Here is a 21,292-nt window from a genome sequence, read left to right as displayed (position 1 = left end):
TATGTGGAAATAACGTGATCCAAAAGGTCATATGGCGTGAGATCTCTACCCTAAAGTTTATTTCTTTACCTCCTCCAGACAACGTCATAGTCTCCAGACTTACCTACTTTGTCGTGCCCAGGACATCTGGAAAGTTGACCTCTTGGAAGGCAAACATGAAGTGGTGAGATGTTGACCGATAGGATGGCAGCCAAGTCCACTCTCTCATGAAGTGTGATGCTACATGATGCTTTGCTGTACTTTCCAGATTCCCAGTTTGAGGGCTATTTAAATCTTATCTTCCAACAAGCAGAGGTGACTGGATAGAAGTTGAAAAAACGGGAAGTGTGTATTGCAAGACTTGCCCATTCGAGTCATGTTCTAAGGTCAAGGAACAGAAAGACAAGCAGTGAGTGTGTGAATATTTCAAGCGGTAAATCATATGATTCATAATCATTTGTTTGTGACTCATATTTGGCAAGACATTTCAGGGGATAGTACCCCTCTCTCTCCCTCTCTCCACGGACTGTTTTGTAGTCAGCTGTCATAAGAGATATAAAGCACAGCATTCAGCTTATGAACAATTTCATGTGATCCTGCCGGAATGGCTCCACTTACCCTGACCTCTTATCAGCAGATCTGGTATTGCTTTCCCTTTCCACTATTGAGATCATGTCAGAACAGACCCCACATCATCTCCTCTGGGACCTTTTTGTTGGAGTGGGGTGGTATGACGTTACCACGGGATCACTTGATACTAGCGGTCAGGAATGATATAGATAAGCAAAGAAGCATGTCTGTTCTGTTTTGAACCTCACACTCATTACGGTCATCATTAAGTGTGCTTGAGTCAGCAGTCTAATAGCACCAGGCCTCGGGCTAAAATTCAGCTGAGTTTTTTTTTTTGAGAGCATAGATGGCCATACAAGGTGGTGGCTTGGTCTCTTCAGCATAAACAGTGAGATGTTAGTGTGTTTCTCTGATGAAAGACAATGGGCTGATTCACTCGTAAGAATAGATTCCTCACATCCTGTACTCACGAATGAAGATCCTATCTGTTTACATGATACTTTTCACATAAAGGTTATGTTTAGCAATGAAACAGTAATATAGTGATCCCTCAGATGGATTATACACACAGCGCAGGGAGTTTGCTATAATTTAAAAACAAACACTCATAGAATTGTGCATGTAAACAGTCACACACCATAAGAACTTCTTTTATAGTCTCTAGAAGTTTGCATGTAAGAGAGGAATGCAAGGCCTAATACCAAAACAACATACTCACTTAAGCAAATCATCTTTAGATATTTTGTGCTACAGCTTTAGCACTTGCTTTGGAATCTTGTTTCACATACAGGCCTTGGTTAGGATCTTTGTCCATGGCTTGTATTGTTAGAATTCTCCATACATAGATATAAGGCATCATCTCCTCTGCTCCTTGTGTTCCCATCTCTTTGTTGTTTTGTGTATTGGTAAATGCCTTCAGTTTTATTTGTCTTCTAATGAGGTATTATAACTCTACCTGTGATGGAGCTTCACTGGCTACCAGCTGGTGTTATTTATTTCAACTCCATCAAAGTAAACAAACTTATTGGGATCATTCAAGGTGACCCAGTGCTCAGTGAAAACCAGCGCAATCTCACAAGAAAACTTAATTTATTTACATATTGTCAGAAAAGTGGCTAATAAATAAACTTGCCTTGCCTAATTCATAGAAATCCATATGATTTAATTTGTATGAAAATAAATTATTTTTAAAAGGTGTGCCCCCAAACCCCACCCCTGAGCCTATCTTTCATTGGGGGATGAACAAATTGCACTAAATTGTATGAATCGATAATACAGTATGAATGAGCCACTAAATCAAAAAGTTATAACTGCTGTGAGATTGCATTGGTGAAAACTCACATATAACCAACCAAAAACATCCCGCAGTTTATTTTGCTTTCAGCTTTCTTTGATCCAAACTTTTTCAGAAGGAGCGTGAGGTAGCTGCTGTTCATGTTCCATTCACACTTGGTCTCCATAGCACTAACATGCTGAGGACATGTGTGTTTATGCACATCTTTAAATTTAAAAGGGAAACATAAGGGCAGTTTTAAGAAAAAAAGTAGTATCTTAGTATCTTTAACTGACCAGTAGCTATGTTTTGTTATCCCCTTATATTTAACGATTAATGGCGGCACACCATCTTTACCAGACTGGCAAACTTTACTTTTGCATTCACTCCACCCTGAAGCCTCAGCTGGCTCACTTTGGCCCAAGGTATTCGGTAAGCCAAAAAAGGCTGGCCGGAAACGCGACTGACCCCTGCTTTCTTGCTTTAGGCGTGACAGTGGAAATGCAGCTATTGTCTGCTTGAAAAAATATGTTAATATTTACATTTATGCAGTTATTTAAATTTATTTAACCCAGGGACACAGCATTTTAAAGTTCTACCATTAAGCAATGTTAGTGGTTTTTGGGCGTCAGTTGGATTAGGTTTTCCTGTGCGTTTCGCACTGATGCCATCAGCTGTATTTTTGCAGTTCTGTACTTCGGCTATAATCTCTCTGATGCGTTCAAGTGCAACCTTTTGTGCTTGATGCAGGTGATGTGAGGTAAGCTACAGTTGGCTTTTCTCTTCATTGTTAATTTTTTTGCATTGGTTTGTTGTGTCCCTGCCTTCAAATTGCATATGTAACCCACCGGTCCCACTGTACTGAACCCTGTCTGAGCTGGGATTGAACCGGCAATTCTTTGTATGGCAGTCAGTTGTTCTAACAAGGAGGCTAAATACCATGACCTCTAGCATCTCTTGCTGGAGCACCTATAGAGGTCTGAGAAGTGAGGTTTACCTGCATAGCACTTTGCTAGCTGGCCTCCGTTACACTCACCCGCCTAAACCTCACTCCCATTCCAGACGAGCCTCTACATGGGACCCACCAGTCCTACTGCACCCAACCCGATCTGAGCTGGGATCAAACCAGCGATTCTTTGCATGGGAGTCGGATGCTCTAACAAAGAGTCTAAAGACCATGGCCTCTAGCATCTTTTGCTAGAGCACCTTCAGAGGTCAAAGAAATAAGATTTACCTTCAAAGCACTTTGCAAGCTGGCCTCTGTTACACATAGCACTCCAAAACACTTTTCCATAAGAAACAAACTCACAACCTTGACATTGTTAGCACCATGTTTCTACTAATTGAACTGCAGGAAGGCACGTGGCAGGTCTGATGGTCCGATGCAATCATTAAACTAACATTTTATGATCCTGAACCTTCCACAAAACAAAAAGGCTTCTGGAAAAAATTACTTACCCTAGCTTTATATAAATATATAAAACTATAAATGTTACCTGTGCAGATCGGTTTGTTGCCTTGAGTCTGCTTGGGTGTTCCAATGTAGCAAAAGCACTAAAAGATGCCCCAGCATGAAGAAACAGCACAAATTGGGTCCCCATAGTCTGTGTCTCAGCAGGAAAGGCAACTGTCTCATTATTCCCCAGCTGTCTGTCAGTAGCTAAACACATTTATCAGAATGTTTGTTTGTTTTTTACGTGACATACCATGCATTTCCTCTGTCTGATCTGCCACAAACAATCCAATCTGAATCGCAGTCCTCCTCCTGGGAAACATAGCAGATGTTTGCATGCATCCTATGAGTCCCGGGTGGTGTCAAAGTCCCTGTGGCAATTCGCTAAGTCGTATGTCATGAGAAATGGTCAGTAAATTGTGCAATGGAAAGTCCTAAATATCTCTAATGTTCTTTTTTTTTAATGAAGCATTATAATAAAAGAGTAACTTTTAAACGAGCGCTGAGGCACATCAGTTTATGGAGAGATCAAACTGACCATCATGTACCACACTTTTCAACAATACACAATATAAAATGTGCCTTTTATTGTAAGAGCTGGAGATGCATCAGACTCTCCACAAAAACCAAAAGCACAGCAACATTCCTTCATACAATAGCGGGAAATGATGGATTGTTCCTGTAACAGCACATATAGTCGGGATCGAAAACCATAAATAGTGCAGACACAAAGTGTGCCAATCGGGAGACTTCATCAGCTAGACTTACTTGGTAAAGAAGGTTTGCCAGATAAAAATAATTGGTTCTACAAGCTAGATCAGCAATGAATCAACTAACTAGAGTTAACTGGGATGGACCAGCATAAACAGGGCATTTCAAAGCAAATTTTTCAAAAGTCTAACTGGTAAAGATAACAGTAAGTAGTGTTAATGTACTATTGGATTTGCTTAATTGACTTATTTATGTCTAGTAGGCCTTTAGGGCTACAAAAGGATTGTTGTAATAATATAAATTAGTATTTTATCTTTGGTTAAAGTTGCTCTATTACTGCTGTAATGATAAAAAGGATAATAAACACTAATCAAAATATATTCCAGTAAATGTTAAAGGGGCAGTATAAAGGATTGACAATTTATCTTGTAAGACAAATTTTAATTATTGCACGGGGCTTTTTTCAGTTAATGTTTTCACTTGTAAAGTTTTTGTATTATTTTTACATCTAAAAGTCACCTCATGTGAATTTTTATAACTCGTTTCATTTTGGAGGCTGCTTCTGTCCTTCTTAGGTCGCATTTTTGGCCGTGCCTACAAAAGTTAAAGCACACTTGATGACTGAAATGCTATTTCATTTTGTTTTAGTTAAAGGAAACCAGGGGTGCTGAAATATAATTGGTTAAACTGGCAGTGGGCAGGTTTACGCTGTCCAAAACAAAGACCGTCATTACAACACAGAACACACTTTTTCAAAGAATAATGAATTACTTTCATGCCTGAAGGCTGATTTATACTTTTGCGATGAGTGATCGGCGTGACCCATTGTGCCTGCCATGCGCATAGTCATGCATTTATACTCCTGGGTGCTGTTTGTGTTCTTCTGCAATAACACTTCCGAAAGGCTAGCTGGCAGTAGGCTTTTATGTTCCTCTTTATTATGTTTCTTCACGGGTGTTTTGTTTTTCTGAACGCCACCTTAATGTACAATATCTAAAACTCACTCATTCAGACAGAGGCTGGAACCGGTGGGCGTGCAACAACATTAATCATAAGGTAAACACAAAACAACAGATAGAGCTACTTCATGGGACTCCACACTTGTAAACACTCACTCCAATGGGTTTGTGTGGCTCCCGGTCCTGCCCACACTGGTCACAGTTACCAAGCTGACCAATCACAGAGCTTGCGTTATGCCTTGTTGCGACGTGTAGTTACATTTTTTTGAGAGGTGCGCATCAGTGTCTGCTTTAGCCACGTTGGCGAGGGCTGTGCGACCGCACAAAGGCTGCGCCGAAGCATACGCATGCACTTTACACAGTATAAATCAGCCTTTAGAAGTCAAAAACTTACATGTATGCAAGTTAAACCTTAAAATCAGAGACCTGATTCAGAAAAAAAGCAATACTGGTAAAAACACTTATAAAAAAACATAAACATGTATAATATCAGTAGTATTAGCAGGTTTTTGTACTGTAATTTATTTGAGCAACCCAGACTATATACAGTATTGTTTCAAACTTTTAAATTGTCACTTAAAATTACAGCAGAATAATTGTCCTAGAGAATTAAGTAACCTTATAGTCAACATTTGAAATGGTTCAAAAACTTATATCAAACTTATGTACATACAGTTCTGTCCGGTTCTTGAATCGGATTTACCTGATAGCTGTGCTATATTCTGCAATAACAGAACTCTGCCCACATAGAGTGACAATCAGATTAATAAACTCACTACAGTTTAACAAATATTGCAACTGTTGGACAACATAATGTACTTTTGTGGCTTTTTTAGGCGACAGTGTAGTTGTTTAGATTGCAACTATGCAGTTTATTTATAAGGATAGGGCCTATTTTAAATATTTATGTTTTCAAAATGTTCTTCGGAAGAAGTAGTTCCCTGTACTAAAGAATTTGAGTTTCTTTTTATATACACGATTATGCTGTCAAGTGAAGTTTATTCATAAACTAATTTCGAGAGGATCACGTGCTTATGATTTATCACGGCCGGTCTCGTATTTGCTAATCACTATCTTCCAATCGTATGAGCCCTAAGCTACTATAAATAACCACAGTTTTCAGTCCATTTTATCTTCGTTTGGAAGAACCCCCTCTTCCTCCCCTATTCTCCTCCTTTACCTCTGATCGGGCGGCCCGGCGGCCCAGTGGTTAGCACTGTGAGCCCCACAGCAAGAACACTGCTGGCCCTGGTCCCACCAGGCCGGTGAGCGTTAATGCGAGGAGTTTGTATGTTCTCCCTGTGTCCCCGTGGTTTTCCCTGGGTTCTCCGGTTTCCTCCCACCATCCAAAGACATTCAACAGGCATAACAATCAAGCATTTGTCTAAACACTTTTGTTCCTTTAGCTATCGCAGCCGGGGAGTTCTGAGATCCACCGAGCTCCAGGCTCGCCTCTCGCTCTGCCAATAGGAGGAAGCCCCGGGCTCGAGGATCTCTTAAGCTCAGGGCTCTCCCCCAGGACAGCATGCCAAACAAGCTTTTATAAATCATCAGCTAAGTGTGAACTCTTGAAATTGTTGTTTAAACACAATATCACACTTTTAGCAGTGCAATATGGCTGTATATTGTCACTTGTGGGGCACTAAGCCACTCGACTTGCTGCCTCAAGCCAACCTACGCCTCCCACCAGTGCTAATATACAGCCATATAGCCATATGACATATAGCCATATGAGAATATGTGATATTGCTCATATATATAGTCCATGTACTAATTATCCATGTATTTTTGTATCCATTTAATATATCTCCACCATCAATTATCCTCTAAACTGTACGAGTACAGGGAGCCTGGGTCCTCTCAACAGGTGAAGATGCCTTCACAAATAGAAAATTGAACAGGCATTATTAACGCTCACTATCTCAAGTTACAAGCTCAACTCCAGCGGTCAGCATTGCTTGGGCGCCTCCATTAAAAGAAGCAACTCGCCCCTGGCCCTAGTTTGTTTGTAAAGACAACTGTGGTTTATTTTCACAGAAACCTGACCCTGCAAAAGTAGTGTAAACTCTGCTCCATCAACCCTTCCCTAAGTGTTGTAAAAGAGACACTCCACTGTGTCTTTGAGATGCACCCTACGTGGTGTCATATTCCAACAACTGGGATGTTGGCCTGCAAGTGATTCAGTTTAACTGTCTAACAAAATAAACACTCTGTACCACACAGATACGCAAATAGTGTAGTCACAACCTTGTCTTCAATCTATATAAGGTGATCTGCTGTTTGTCACCCTGTTTTCCTTGAGAAATATCATTGTAAGCTTAGTCTTATAAGGAAGGCGCTGTCATATTCTGTGTCAGAGAGTGTTACGGGACTATTAGAAAATGCGGTGAGTCACTCCAGAGAACACATTGCAGATGGACGGTTATGATGCTCTTAGGCTATGGTGACCTTTTTATATGCATGCCAACAGCCTTGCGCACCAAAAATGGCAGATTCATGACTGCTCACGATCCAACGAACAATAGTACAGCACAGGATAAGATACAGAGCATTAGAAAATGCCTCAGAGCCAAGCACAACACACAGAGGCTGTGAACTATCAGCAGGCTTCAGTTTGTATAGTATTCAGTTTAAGACTGAAATATCACTGGCTTTTATTGTTTTAGCCTTTATTCCTCACCCGGAAATTCAGTGTTCAACTTTGAAGATTACTTACAAAACAAGTAGTATATCTAGAACAATAATGAAAAACAGAATGGGGAAAATTATAAACCTTATTGTTTATTGTGTACAAAAAATGGTTAGATTTTTTTTTTCTCAAATTAACCATCCACCAGATCAATAAATGTTTATATACATAAAGTTTTTCATCAGTATTTGTTTGCTTTAGTTCCCAGGTCTCAAACCCGATTCCTGGAGGGCTGCAGCTCTGCACAGTTTTGCTCCAATCCAAATCAAACACTGCTGATCCAACTTATTAAGGTGTTCAAGACTACTATGACCTGTTTGCACTAAGTGGTACAGTACGATGCGGGTCCATTGGGGTCACCTTTATCAGGCTTGCGTTTCTACTGCCAAAAGAGTACCAATGACAGAAAATATCAGTCAATGTCATTCTTGCTCGAGGAAATCTCACTCAAAATAAAGCTGTATGGGTTATTTACATATCATATGAGAACCACTTCATACTATTCAGATGCTTTATACATATAAACACTTGTGTATAAATTTTAATTACTAACCTTTATATGAACAGGATTTGATTATAACAACAGATCAATGACGAAAGTGCGAAAATAGCCTACTTTAAAGTCTGCAATTATATAAAATATATGAATAAATGCAACATATATAAACAGACTCTTACAGTCTCCGATATGTTAGCAATTACAGAAAAACTACACACGGCCTACATTTAGTCCTTATTTGGGTTCAAAAACAACATGCAACATATAACCAAACAGTGCAAACCTATCATCTGCATCTTTAATCTTCTCCAGCACATATAACCTCTGTTAATAAGTAATTTCATCATTCCCGAGTTCATTATAGTCCAAAAGTCGATGATAATAGTGAAACATGGCACTTTGTTCATGTTTAAGTTTGCTGAAAGAATCATTTGCTCCTTTTTCCAGCTTCTCCTTTGTTTTTTCGCACGTCAATCCTGCGTTTGTTCGTTTCGGAAAGGATCGGATGTCAGAAGCAATTCAATAATCATGTGCACGTTATTAGGAGTTCAAGAAGTTTGTTATGTCAAATATAGACGCCCACGCGAGCTCGCTCGAGAAAGTGAAACTGCTCGCAATTTTAGACGGCCTCGTAAAACAACAACAACAGGACACGGCAGATTTTGTTCTTCTTGGCTTTGTGGCTTTTTATCAAGACAATGACGAGGTTTGTTTGAGCTTGGATACCTAAAAAAGGTATGTTTTGACAGTGTAAACAACCATAAAAGCGTACCAAATTGTACTGTACCGCATCACTCAGTGGAAACAGGCCACTAGAGACTATTAAGCAGGTGGAGTTGGAGGTGATGGGATCCAAACTATGCAGAGCTGCGGCCCTCCAGGAATTGAGTTTGAGACCATTGCTTTAGTTGGCATTTAGGACATAAAGAGTGATGAAAGTAAAAAGCAAGTTTCACTTGTTAATGAAACACATATTTTGCATCAAATCCACTCAAGCCATAGTTTAGTAAATTATGCAAAAAGCATGGGGAAAAAGGGATAGTTATATAGTATTTTAGAAAAATGTCAGAAACTGATAGCCATTAAGTTCATTTTTATTACTTCATTATTATCCTATTTTTATGCTACATTGGATAGATAATACTAAAGTCAGTGGTTACTGGTTTCTGACATTTTTTAAAACAAATTCCATCATGTTTAACAGAAAAAAGAAACTCATAAGCGAATGGAACAAGTGGAGGAAGAGTAAATGATAATAGAATTTTTGTTTTTGTGCGAATTGTTTCTTTAATACTCTGCATTTAGTAAACATAAAATGATACATTGCCCCAATCCTAAATGACACACTTCATGTGCACTTACATACATGCAAATGGTCTGTTGTGGTGTCTGGACACTGTTCTTGTGATGCATTTTTCAGCATCAAAAGTGTCCAGACAAGAAGTACCCATGCAGACTGGCGTGATGTGGATGGCTGAAATATACTTTGAGTAGAAATATACTTTGCTAGTTGAGATTGTTCCCTAGCCTTAAAAGCCTTAAAATTTAATTTTCAGCATAGTCTTTTCCAAAACACAACGCTATTAAACACATTAAAAAATGCAAGATGTTATTGAAATGACTTGTTACGATCTTTTCAGTTTTTGAGTATCATTAATGTGTTAAAAATCGATTTATTCTACCTCAGAAGGTCAAGACCCCACTACAGGTGGTGTTTTTATTTTAGGACTTCAGGGCTATATCCACATCGCAGCAAATTATTATTTATTTATTTATTTTTTCTTTTACAGATCCTAAAACTTTATTGTCCATAAACGTATCGTATCCACTCTTATATGTGGCTGGGTAAACAAACAGACAGAGCTACAGGACACTAAAATCACAGTAGAATGCAGTTAGCATGCGCATAAACTCTTTCTTCAGAGGGCTGACATGTAAACATGTGCATAAACATCTTGACAAAAACACACGAAGATGACTGTGAATGCCATGAAACAGTAACATAAAAATTGTCTTTATATGGGAGGGTTCGCCTCCATTTTGCATCCTGGAATTAGGGTAGGAATTTGAAGACCTCATGTGACAGAGTAAATCAATTCCTTTTTTTTTTTTTTTTTTTTTTTTTAAAATCTTTTATTTGGTTGTTTGCTCTCGTGTCATTGAGAAATTTAACATGGATAACATGTAGAAAATTAATTAGAAAAGGAAAATGGCAACTATGTACTTCAGCAACTAGAGTTGCCAGTGGGCTTAAATGGGTTAACATCAGAACCCAACATCAGGACGATGTCAGTGTCCAACAACCAACCTACAATCAACCAAATCTCAATGCTTGATGTTACAGCTTGACGTTGTGTGGACGTTACCACGATGACGTCAAATCAGACAATAGTTTTTGGTTGCCATACCTGATGAATAAATGTCAATATTTGACGTTAATATGACATTGGTTTATGATGTTGGCTCGACATTGGGTTTTGATCAGTTTCCAAAAAAAACCTAAAATCAACCAAATATCAACCTCATTTGGCATCATTATTGGACGTCAAAATAACGTTGTCCTTAGACTGTGGCTAGACATTGAATTTTGGTCACTTGACGTCACAACCTAAATCTAACCTAACATTAATGCCTTATGATGTTGTGTGCCTGCTGGGTCGTTTACAAAATGTAACATTTTGCCTATCCACATGGCTACGCAAGAGGTGGTGTTTTGAGATATTTCCACTCTCAGTGTTGCCAGATTGGGCAGTTTTAAATTTGATTGAGTGGGTAAAAAATGGGTCCACTTGCAAGAGGAGAAGGAAAGTTGTATCAAAATTGGACTCCCTGGACAAATCTGATTCCCCTTCACGTGCATGTGCAACATGCAGTGCCTGCAGTTAAATTAAAAGTGTTTTAGCATGACATTTTTATCCATCTTTTTTCCTGCAATTGACAGCAAAAACAAACATAGAAGCATTATCTGATTGAAAAGCAGAACCTAATTATGTTTAAACAAATTTAAAAGGCTAAATAGGACAAATTTATACCCCATTTCGAAAGTAAAACATACTCTAATAGGTAGTGTAATCTGCACAACAAAGGCAGTGTGTGGGGGCAGTGTTTCAATGTGATTTCGAATGCTGTAGGGTTAAAAATTACGAGTTAAAATAATAATTCAAAGGAAAATGCAAAGTTTAAGGATAATTTTGATTTAAATAAATCAGTTAATTAAAATATCTAATATTATGGGCGTTTGTTTGTGCGTTTGGGCAGGTTTTGGACAGTTTTTGGGCTGGAAAAAGTCTGCTATATCTGGCAACACTGTCCACTTTGTAACCCATTAAAAAAATTGTTTCAGTGTACAGACAACGCTGCTGTTGTGTGAACGAAAGGCAGAAACAATATTCAACTTTTGTGGATTGATCTAAATCCATGGCTGTTTGGACAGGGCCTGAATGGAAATTGATTTTGGAAGGATTTATGGACTGCAGAGAGTCATTCTTCTGAGCATAATGCTTTATCTTTAGAAGCCTATATGGATGTGGAGTGACTGCAGCGGTGATCTGTGTTTATTTATATGTGCATGAGTATGTGTGCTGGGGGTTCGAGACAGAGGGAGCTGAGTTCCCCTGTGGCGTCCCCCTAAAAGCCTGATTTACTGCCTGCCCGTACTATGCTCAGGACCCCTGGACACACACACATACACACCCACACAAACACACTTACCCATACTCTATATTTTACCCCCGTTGGGCCTCATGCCTGCCCTTCGACTTGGTTTATCCAATAAGAAATCACAGGAGGGGGTCAGAGGGCCACCGTTTACTCTAAGAAACCGATGGACAGAGAACATACTACTGTACAGTTGAAGTCAGTATTATTAGCCCTCCTGAACTATAAGCCCCCCTCTATACTTTTCCCCAGTTTTTGTTTAACGGAGAGAAGATTTTTTTAACACATTTATAAACATAATAGTGTTAATAACTCATTTCTAATAACTGATTTATTTTATCTTGGCCATGATGAAAATAAATAATATTTTACAAGATATTTTTCAGGCGACGCAGTGGCACAGTAGATGTGTTGGGTTGGCTAAATTATCCGTAGTGTATAAGTGTGAATGCTAGTATTTTGGGATGTTTCCCAGAGATCGGTTGCAGCTGGAAGGCCATCCGCTGAGTAAAACGTGCTGGATAAGTTGGCGGTTCATTCCACTGTGGCGACCCCGGATTAATAAAAGGGACTAAGCCGAAAATAAATGAATGAATGAATAAATGAATGGATGGATGAATGAATGAATATATTTTTCAACATGCTAGTATTCAGCTTAAAGTGACATTTAAAGGCTTAACTAGGTAAATTAGGCAGGTTAGGGTAATTAGGCAAGTCATTATACATCAATGGTTTGTTCTGTAGACTATCGAAAAAAATAATGCTTAAGGGGTCTAATAACATTGACCTTAAAAAAAAAAAAACCTGCTTTCATTCTAGCTGAAATAAAACAAACAAGGGGCCGATCACATCGAACACGCTTTTTGTCTAGAGAGGTGACTTTTTTTGAACGATTTAGCAGCGTGTGTTTTGCATGAAAAGCAGCACCTAATTATGTTCAAAAGAATTTAAAAGACTAAATAGGACGAATTTATACCCCATTTCGAATGTGAAACATACTCCAATAGGTAGTGTAATCTGCACAACAAATGCAATGTGTGGGTGAGAGGGGCGCAGTGTTTCAATGTAATTTTGATTGGTGTAGGGTTAAAAATTAGTGAAGTTTATTTATTAACTAATTTCGAGAGGAGCACGCGCTTATGATTGATAGCACCTGGTCCACATAAGCTAATGCTGATTCACCAATCAGACGACTCCTTAACCACTATAAATAACCAGAGTATCTCACCTCAACCATCTTCGTCTTGAAGAATCCTACCTTCCACCCCTACTCCTCTCATTTCCTTGTCAGGGCAGCACGGAGGCCTAGTGGTTAGCACCACTGTCGCACAGCAAGAATGCCACCGGCTCGGACTCTACCTGGCCAGGTCGGCGTTTCTGTGCGGAGTTTGCATGTTCTCCTCGTGTTTACATGGGTTTTCACCGGGCTCTCCGGTTTCCTCCCACAGAACAAAAATATGTAACATAAGTAAATTGACAAATCTAAATTGACAGCATAGACACTTCATAGCATTTTATTCTACTTCCAACATTATCAAGCAGGGGAGTACTCGAGACCTATACTGAACTCGGACTTCCCTCTCGCCCTGCAACGGGGGGAGCCCCGGGCTCAAGGATCTCACGAGTTCAGGGCCCTCTCCCGGGACAGCATGCCAAACAAGCTTTATAATCAATCATCAGCTAAGGGCGAACTCTTGAATGACAGTTAAAATAATAATTTAAAGGAAAATGTCAAGTTTTAAGATAATTTTGATTTAAATAAATCAGTTAATTAAAATATCCAATATTATGGGCGTTTGTTTGTGCATTTGGGGACATAGTGGCCATAGTGTGTGTGTGTGTGTGTGAGAGAATCAGAGTGTATGGGTGTTTCCCAGTGATGGGTTGCAGCTGGAAGGGCATCCGCTGTGGCGGTTCAAGTTGGCGGTTCATTCTGCTGTGGCGACCCCTGATTAATAAAGGCTCTAAGCTAAAAAGAAAATGAATGAATGAAAGCAGAGACGGGGTTTCCATTGAGGGGATTGCAGTGTTTGTGTTATCAAGACAACTACAGAGACTTTTGAAGATGGAGGAAAGTCCTGTGGCTGCTGTTTTGAGTTATCAGGTGTTGAATGACTTCACAAATCCAGAATTTTACAATATTATTAAATATTAAAATGATACCAATATCAACAGCAACACTTAAGCATAATACGCAGCGGATTCAGTCGTTGCCTACTAGTGACATAAAAGGCGCACCGTGCTGCTTTTTTTCTAATCAACAAAGAAGGCAATGTGGTGCGCCTTGCGTTTTTAGAACAGATCAGCACGTTCGGTGTGATTGGCTCTTAAGACTTCCTCCAGAAATAAACATCATTTGGGAATTATTTGAAAAAAGGAAAGAAAATTCACAGAAGGGCTAATAATTTTGTCTTCAGCTGTATATTACGTGCTTGGTGGTAATGGTTGAACCCACCAGTGGAGCCCATGAGTTGATGTTTCTGTCATTGCCGGAGATACTATTTTGTATCACAAAACAAAGGTCTGTATGAATACAGTTTAATATGTTTGTATTATAACTTTTAAACCTGTTTAAAATGAGAATTTTTAATATGCCAACTATGTCTATAAAGTTTGGAATAAATTGCACTAGTTTAAAGAAGCTCATTAGCAAATGAACAGAGATCGTTATAAGAGAAACTGAAACTTTACAGAAGATAATCTTCAAATTTCAAAGAAAAGATTGCGATTCTTAATGGCAAAGCTGAATTGACTGCTGTCAATACTCCAGTCTTTTCATACTTGAAGAAAGAAGTCTGCTAATTTGGTGCTTAAGCAAAACTTCTTATGATAAGAATTGTTCATATTTCTGTGGAATAATCATATTTCTTCTACGTAACTGAGTTTTTATTTCAAATAGAATTGTTTTGTAAGCTTTACTGTCATTTTTTAACTATCTACCGTATTGATATTCAGTAGTGCATATTTCTATTAAAAAAATTATTGAGAGAATATACACAATTACAGATTGTTTACAGGTATATAAAGATCCTCCACATTTTACTTATGCATATAAAATTAAAACAATATTTCCTATTTCCTTTAATTTGTAAATACAAGTGAGTACATTTCAAATGATTCATTAATTTTCTTTTCGGCTTAGTCCCTTTATTAATCAAGGGTTGCCACGGGTGAATGAACATCAACTTATCCGGCATATGTTTAACTCAGCGGATACCCTTCCATCCACAACCCATAACTGGGAAACACCCACACACTCTTGCATTCACACACCTTGACTATACGGCCAATTTAGCTTATTTAATTCACCTGTACTGCATGTCTTTGGACTGTGGGGGAAACCGGAGCACCCGGAGGAAACCTACGCCAACATGAGGAGAACATGCAAAACTCCACACAGAAATGCCAAGTGGCCCAGCTCGAGCTTGAACCAGCAACCTTCTTGCTGTGAGGTGATCGTGCTACCTACTTTCTTGGTCTACTCACTCGATACACAGAATCTAAGTTTCTATATGTAAACCATGATCTGAGTTGACAAACAAATCCTTAGTTTTCAATTACTAAAGGAATAGAGAAAGAACACAATATATAAACTCAAAAAAATAGGTGACAGTGTATAAAAGAAAATAATACCCCCGCAGTATTGCATATTTATGAATTAAAAAATGTATTTTGATTGTTTACGATTGTGTAAGTTTTTGTGTATAAGTGTGCATTGTGTTCACTGTTCAACAATGCATTCTTGGATTGTCTTTCTTTCACAAGATGCATAATAGCATACATTCTTTTGTGTCAGCATAATTATTCTTCAATATCTAAAATATATTTTTGACACCCCTCTCATCATTTTGGGTCTCCTCTGAAAGGAACTGAAGTACACATATTTTTAAAATCATTACTATAGTCATTGTCTAATAGTATTAAATAGGAATAACAGTAAAATAATTCAAATGTTTCTATTTCTTCTCATTGTAACTGGGCAACCGTGAACCTTTCTGAACTTTCAGTTCATAATGAAGGCAGTCTCAAAATGTATTGTTCAAGCTTTACATAAGGATGTCGTCCATGATACTGTCTACAATGTAAAAAACTTTTGTAATTTCATGTTAGTTTATTATTATTTATGTGTGTATTTATTTATTTATTTATTTATTTATTTGCATTGCATTATGGTGCCTTGATCTTAAACTTTTGATGTTGAAAATTTGAAAAAGTGACTTTTACTGACCTTTTTAATAGTTTAAAGTCATAAATTGCCAGTATTAGTGTTGTAAATTATGGTACAAACCTAGCAGCAAACTATATTTTATTTTTTACGCAACACATTTGTGTAAAACTACTAAAATGTCAATAAAAGTCACTTTGTTAAACTGCTGAATTTTCAACGCCAAAAGGTGACAGAGCAGAGATCAAGTCCCAAAATGCAATTCACAACCTTAAATAAATGAAAGAAAAAGTGAATTAAATAATATATATATATATATATATATATATATATATATATATATATATATATATATATATATATATATATATATATATATATATATATATATATATATATATATGTTTTTACAATATATTAGCAGCTCATTGGTTTTGGGAGCTCAGACACGTTAGTTGATGTTAAACGGACATTAACTCCAGTGTTTGCTCTAAACATGCTCACCCTCTCACCTCTGCTGTCTTGTGGATTTTGGTTGACCCCGAAGCCCTTCATATAGATCTTTCTGTCAACATGCGGCGCTCCGCTGCGGACTTTGACCAACCTCACATACATCTTCTGTGCAATGATGTCAAACATTTTATGGGATTTCCAAACTTTTGCATGCAAACGTAGTAGACCCAATCAAAATAACAGCATATCATATATGTTTTTTTTTAATTTAACGCCATGTCAGCAACAATGGCTACTTTCATGGCAAAAACATTCTATTAATAAATATACAATTGACAAATCAAATGAATACATACATTAAATATGGTTTTTAACATTAATATAGTTAAATTATTATTGTTCTTGTGATTTTTTTTTTCTTCTTTTTCAAATATATCCCAAATGATGAATTGTTCACAGTATGTCTGATAATATTTTTTTTCTTCTGGAAAAAGTCTTATTTGTTTTATTTCTGCTAGAATAAAAGCTATTTTTATTTTTTAAAAAACATTTAAGGTCAAAATTATTAGCTTTCTTAAGCAATATATATTTTTTTCAATTCTCTACAGAACAAACCATCATTATACAATGATTTGCCTAATTACCCTAACTTGTCTAATTAACCTAATTAAGCCTTTAAATGGCACTTTAAGCTGAATACTAGTATGTTGAAAAATATCTAATAAAATGTTAGGTGGGACATTCTACCAGAAACATACATTTTCAACTTGTTGTCCTCAAAAAAACAAACAAACAAACAAAAAAACAAACAAACATATAAACTAGCATAAAATCAATGATAGAACGCATCCTTGATTACTTCCTGATCGCTTCTCCACCTTCTACCTAGCTTCTCCTTTAGGTAGTATTGCACACATTTTATATTAAATTTATTGCCAATGTGACAGGACTGACAGAAACATGGGGACGATTGTAAAGAAAGTATTTGTAGAATTTGATTATAATTCCATGTTTTTAAATCAATTAATGTGAATAAAAACATCTTAAATTAGCTATTTCTAAAGTTTTTTTTTCTAAATAACAGCTGTCAGTTAAATTGGGCTGAGGACAAGGACAGTGACAGGGTTTGTACATTTGTAAAGTGTTTTTAATAAAGAAAAAAAAAATCTGAGAACCAATTGAATGACATATTCCTTTACAGAACAACTTACAGAAATCAACCACCAGTCCATTTTAGAAATTTTGGGGATGAAATGCATTTCATTCACTGTATTTGTTTTTATTTCAGGGCCAGATAATGTTTCTGATGTCCCATATACTGATAAAATAAATCAATTATTAGAAAATCAGTTATTAAAACTATTATGATTAGAAAAAATATTCTTCTGTTAAACAGAAATTGGGGACAAAATATACAGGGGTGCTAATAATTCAGGGGGGCTAATAATTCTGACTTCATCTGTATTCGATAAAAATTCTAAACTTTTTCCTGGTGACACTTTTCCAAAATGACAGCTAAATCTCTGCTCTATTACTCTAATTTCTACTCTACAAAATTAAACATAAAGAGGGTGTGCTTAAATGACAACTAATCCTATACTAAGGCAACATATGTGTGCTGTAAATGGCATGGTGGGATGTTTATGTGCCTCATTAGTTGTCTGGGCTTGGGTTCAGTGCAGATGCTTCATGTTTCATTGTGGGATTGTGTGCGTTAAACACAAGCACACGTCGTGAATGTTGTGGCTCTTTAAAGACATTTTGGAAACAATACTCACTTTTGTGTCATCCTAAAGCAGTTTCCTGTGGTGTCACCGCTACAACGTGTGTGTTTGGAAAATAGCGCAGTGAAATTTTAGAAACAACTGATGAGATTATTTAAAGACTAGGGGTCAGCCATATATAACAGTGCATTTTATGTTTTCTAAATTTACACCTTCTGAACTTGAGCTCAACTTGCGGGACAAACCGCAGGGACTTCACTTTCACTGAATGAACACTATTCTCCTCAGTCTCATGTAAAATAAACCGTGAATAAATGAAGTTAAATGAATTCATCTGAGATCAATTAAAGTTAATTTTACCATAATGTGCAATGACCCATGGTTCAGTAGTGGCTTTTTATTGCGTTGCATTAATATTGTTGTCAGATAGTGGGTGGCAGAAAATGTAATTAAATTCTATTCAATTCAATACATTTTTTATTAATAACATTAAATTAACAATAAATAAAATGAAATCAATATTATACAATAAATAAAAGAAAAGGCTACATGCAATGCTAATTTAGTGTTAAGCTGGTAAATGTTAAAGGAATAATTTTGCATGACTTTAATTACTTTTATTTTACAATCCCAAATCAGAAAAAGTTGGGACAGTATGAAAAACGCAATATATAGTGAATAGAATATAGTGATTTCTAAATTTACATTGACTTGTATTTCATTGCAGACAATACAACAGACATTATTTAGTGTGTTTCTCATGGTTTGTATTGTTTTTTTTTTTTTTTTTTTAAATAAGCATGTTTCATTCATTCATTTATTCATTTTCTGCCACTTTTCCCGGCCCGGGTCACGGGGGCAGCAGTTTTAGGAGAGAACCCCAGGCTTCCGTCTCCCCAGACACTTCCTCCAGCTCCTCTCGGGGGATCCCAAGGTGTTCCTAGGCCAGCCGAGAGATATAGTCACCAAGGCCTCCTCCTGATGGGACATGCCTGGAACACCTCCCTAGCTAGGTGTCCAGGAGGCATCCGAAACAGATGAATGAGCCACCTCAGCTGACTTTTCTCGATGTGGAGGAGCAGCGGCTCTAGTCCGAGCTCCTCCCGGGTGTCAGAGCTCCTCACCCTATCCATAAGAGTGCACCCTACCACCCTGTGAAGGAAACTCATTTTGGCTGCTTGTATCTTGTCCTTTCGGTCTTGACGCAAAGCTCTTGACCATAAGTGAGAGTAGGAACGTAGATTGACAGGTAAATCAAAAGCTTTGTCGTTCGGCTCAGCTCCTTGTTTACCCCAACGAACCGGTACATCGACCGCATTACTGCTGCTACTGCACCAATCCACCTGTCAATCTCACGTTTCATCCTTCCTTTACTTGTGAACAAAACCCAGAGATACTTAAACTCCTCCACCTGGGGTAAGGACTTTCCTCCAACTTGGAGATGGCAAATTTCAAAAACAGTTGGGACAGTAAAGCATTTAGCACTTTGTAATGTTGCCATTCCTTTTCAGAACACTTAAAAGACATTTAGGGACACCAAGTGATGAAGTGTATCAGGTGTTTTGTCCCATTCTTCCTGTAAACAAGTCTTAATGTAGGCAACAGTATGGAGTCAAAATGCGGCAGACATTCTCTATTGGAGACTGCAGAGAGGCCAGAGAAGTACAGGTATCCTCCGCCTCCGCAGCCAGGACTTTCTAATATGTGCAGAATGGAGTTTTGCAATGTCTTGTTAAAAAATGCAAGGGCGTCCCTGGAAAAGAAGGCAGCATATTGTGCTCCACAATCCCTGTGTACTTTTCAGCATTAATTGTGTCATCACAAAAGTGCAAGTTACCTTTGCCAAGTCCACTGACTCAACCCCATACCATGACAGACCCTGGAATTGTTGCTGGAAATGGTCTGGTTGATCCTTCTCTTATTTGGTCCGGAGCACATGTTTCTTCAAAAAAATACCTGAAATACTGATTCATCTGACCATAGTAAACCTTTCCACTGTGTGATTGTCCATCCCACTGGACACTGTTAACATAGGGCTTCCTTTTAACAGTTTTAACTGGCATTTGTGGATGTAACTATGTATTGTGGTACTTGACAAAGGTTTGCCAAAGTAGTTCTGAGCCCATGTGGTGATATCGCTTATAGATGAATGACGAATCTTGATGCAGTGCCGCCTAAGAGATCACTGTTGTTCAGCTTACGTTTGCACCCTTGTTCTTTACATACTGAAATTCTTCTAGATTTTTTTAATCTATTAATTTTGTTTTGCACTTTCTATCTTTCTAGTAATCCTAGTATAATTCTAGTAAATCCTAGACCAAAGTCAATTTGAGAGCCAGGGCCTTTGCCTGTAATGTAATGTCAAGAATTCACATTAACATGTAACGAAATATTTCCCAGAGATGGATTGCGGCTGGAAGAGCATCCGCTGTGTAAAAACGTGCTGGATAAGTTGGCGGTTCATTCCGCTGTGGGGACCACAGACTAATAAAGGGACTAAGCCGACAAGAAAATGAATGAATGTAATGAAATAAAAACATATACATATTTGGCATTGTTTGGGATAAATGTGCTATAAGTGAGGAGATGGGGTCAACTGTTGCAGAACAGAGGTGAGTACTCCTCCCGAACTTAGCGAAACATTATGAGGTAATTCAGTAATAACTCTTGGTGAGGAAATATTTAGTTAGAAATGAAAATATGACTTGCGATGCCAGCTCAGGATTTCTCCACATTTTGTTTGATTTCTCAGATTACTTTGTTTGACTTATGTTCTCATAGCACAAAGGGAACATAAAATACAGGTTTTTTTTGTGCCTATCATGTGCAAAAATAATAATTAATAAAAACAATGACTGTGATTTTCGGGGTCCTTCTGCAACTTCTAGAGCAGAGTGATGAAATTACACGGTGTGAGAATTTATAGAGTCTGCAATGTTTCTCCAGGAGGACATAATTCTAATGAGCCTTTGAAGAGCAATGCCGCTTTGGAGCAAGTTACTCAGAGAGGTCCAAGCAATACAAACTAAACATCAAAAAACAGAGATCAGAGCACTGTCTGCTACATATGCTGAACTTTATCACAGACAAGCAAAGGAAAAGAGGAAAGAAAACTCAACCATTTCTCTTTCACAAGATGAGAATTTACATTCATAGAATT

At 37.7% G+C, this 21,292-nt stretch overlaps 1 long non-coding RNA gene across 10 annotated transcripts in view; it reads left to right on the top strand.

The window, feature by feature from the left end:
* LOC137489140 (uncharacterized) overlaps positions 1-21,220 on the top strand; it is a 52,292-nt gene extending 31,072 nt beyond the window's left edge. For 7 of the 10 annotated variants that reach the window (XR_012398616.1, XR_012398619.1, XR_012398617.1 and 4 more), the window contains 2 exons: positions 79-163; positions 248-3,771. This is a non-coding gene — a long non-coding RNA (uncharacterized lncRNA). Of the gene's footprint in view, positions 1-78; positions 164-247; positions 3,772-18,997 lie in introns of those variants that run through there. The other 3 variants (XR_011008495.2, XR_012398628.1, XR_012398618.1) reach the window with 3 other exon arrangements.
* The last annotated feature ends 72 nt before the right edge of the window (positions 21,221-21,292 follow it).

This window comes from Danio rerio, chromosome 23, assembly GCF_049306965.1.
Source record: "Danio rerio strain Tuebingen ecotype United States chromosome 23, GRCz12tu, whole genome shotgun sequence".
NCBI lineage: Eukaryota > Metazoa > Chordata > Actinopteri > Cypriniformes > Danionidae > Danio > Danio rerio.
Note: the sequence above shows the minus strand (reverse complement) of the source record. Positions and strands in the feature narration are given on the sequence as shown.